This window comes from Mandrillus leucophaeus, unplaced genomic scaffold, assembly GCF_000951045.1.
Source record: "Mandrillus leucophaeus isolate KB7577 unplaced genomic scaffold, Mleu.le_1.0 Scaffold541, whole genome shotgun sequence".
In the NCBI taxonomy this organism is placed as follows: Eukaryota; Metazoa; Chordata; class Mammalia; order Primates; family Cercopithecidae; genus Mandrillus; species Mandrillus leucophaeus.
In genome coordinates this window covers 183,223-185,261 of record NW_012105820.1, presented here as the reverse complement: position 1 = coordinate 185,261, position 2,039 = coordinate 183,223, and the positions used below count along the sequence as shown (strand labels likewise).

General features: G+C 44.7%; 1 protein-coding gene and 1 long non-coding RNA gene across 7 annotated transcripts in view; one reads left to right on the top strand and one right to left on the bottom strand.

Annotated features, from left to right (window-relative positions):
- The window catches only part of LOC105552017, a 31,764-nt gene extending 31,694 nt beyond the window's left edge, over positions 1 to 70 (top strand). The window contains exon 3 of the long non-coding RNA XR_001007932.1: positions 7 to 70. This is a non-coding gene — a long non-coding RNA (uncharacterized LOC105552017). The remainder of the gene's footprint in view (positions 1 to 6) is intronic.
- The window catches only part of FAM222B (family with sequence similarity 222, member B), a 131,474-nt gene that overhangs the window by 26,580 nt on the left and 102,855 nt on the right, over positions 1 to 2,039 (bottom strand). The gene's annotated exons all lie outside the window — the stretch shown is intronic.

The following is a 2,039-nucleotide window of genomic DNA, read 5'->3' as shown; positions in this document are numbered from 1 at the left end:
GCAGAGCTTGCAGTGAGCTAAGATCACGCCACTGCACTCCAGCCTGGGTAACAGAGCAAGACTTCATCTCGAAAAAACAAAAAAAAGAAAAAAGTCATTGCCAATATCTGATTCTTCTCATCCATGAGCCAAAGGCTTACCTAAAAAGACTACTCCTTTTTGTTTTTTTGACACAGGGACTCACTCTGTCACTCAGGCTGGAGTGCAGTGGCACAAACACAGCTCACTGTAGCCTCAACCTCCCGTGCTCAAGCAATCCTCCTGCTTCAGCCTCCTGTGTAGCTGGGACCAGGGGTGTGCCAACACCTTGTTAATTTTTTTTTTTTTTTTTTTGAGACGGAGTCTCACTCTGTCGCCCAGGCTGGAGTGCAGTGGCACCATCTCAGCTCACTGCAAGCTCCGTTCCCGGGTTCACACCATTCTCCCGCCTCAGCCTCCTGAGAAGCTGGGACTACAGGCGCCTGCCACCACGCCCGGCTAATTTTTTTGCATGTTTTAGTAGAGACGGGGTTTCACCATGTTAGTCAGGATGGTCTCGATCTCCTGGCCTCGTGATCCACCTGCCTCGGCCTCCCAAAGTGCTGGGATTACAGGCATGAGCCACCACGCCCGGCCCACCTTGTTAATTTTTAAAAAATTTTTGTAGAGATGGGGTCTCACTTTGTTGCCCAGGCTGCTGTTGAACTCCTGCTGAAGCAATTTTCCAGCCTCAAGTGGCCTCCCAAAGTGCTGAGATTACAGGTATGAGCCACCGTGCCAGCCAAAAGACTCTTTTTGATAATCAAGGGGAAAGTTTTATCCTATACTGCTCCCTATTCCATTACTCCTGGATTCCAAGAAATGTAGTTTAAACCTAAGGGAGACACCAAAATGCTGCTCTGGGAAAAATAAGTGGCACCAAAGACCTCAAAAATTACAAGTTTATCAAATCAGACTCTGCAAAATCAGTCATTTTTATGGTCTGTTACAACGAAACAATCCATTCAACAGGTAATTTTGTTAGCCCAAATAACTAAGAATCCCCCAACTAGTACATTTCGCTATCTGCCTAACCTGAATAATGTTTAGCCATTGCTCAAAGGCCTTTTTCTTCTCTATTGTTAACTCAATAGGGGACGGTAAAGTCACTTGCAATTGTGACCCCACAACTCTAGGCTAGAGGAAAGAGCAAGGAAGAGAGATGGCTATTTACTCTAGGACTTACTCTGTTGAAAATCTAGAAATGTATCTGCTACAAACCGTCTTCATGCTGCTGAACAAAGGTGGCTCAAGGCATTTGGAAACCTACTTCTAAACACACCCTTAGGACCTGTCACAACAGGTCCTCTTCCTATCCTGTTTCCTGTCCACACCCTAATTCCCCCAAAGGTACTATCTATACCACTGCTCTCTTTGGCAAGGACGCTCTTTCCAGGATCTACTTATTATTACTTAACTCATCTCTGATCCGGAGTTTTCTCTTGAATTCAGGTACCAGGGAAGTATTCTCCCTGGATATTCTAACTTTTCAATTTGAGTGTGACCTTCCTAAGACCATAGCCTGTCTCCTAATCATCCTTCCATGTTACAGAGTCAGGAGCAAGATTATTCATACAATACATGTTTAATAACTTTTACTGGCTCACATTCCTGAAGGATAGCACATACTTTAATTTCAGGCTCCGGAAATTTGTGGTACATGCAAAATACAAGTGTTAACAACTGTGTGTATATGTGTGTGTGTATAGGTAACGTTACTAGGGGAGTGAAAGAGGAGATAAAAATGCCTGGTGCTTTTTTTTCTGTTGTTAATCTCCCACCCCCACTTTTTTTTTTTTTTTTTTTAGTTTTTTTGAGACAGGGTCTCACTTAGATGGCCCAGGCTGGAGTGTGGTGGCGCAATCTTGGCTCACTGTAGCCCTGACTTCCTGGGTTCAGGTGACCCTCCGACTTCAGCCTCCCGAGTAGCTGGGACTGCAGGCATGAGCCACTATGCCTGGCTAATTTTTTGTATTTTTAGTAGTAACAGGGTTTCATCATGTTGCCCAGGCTAGACTTTT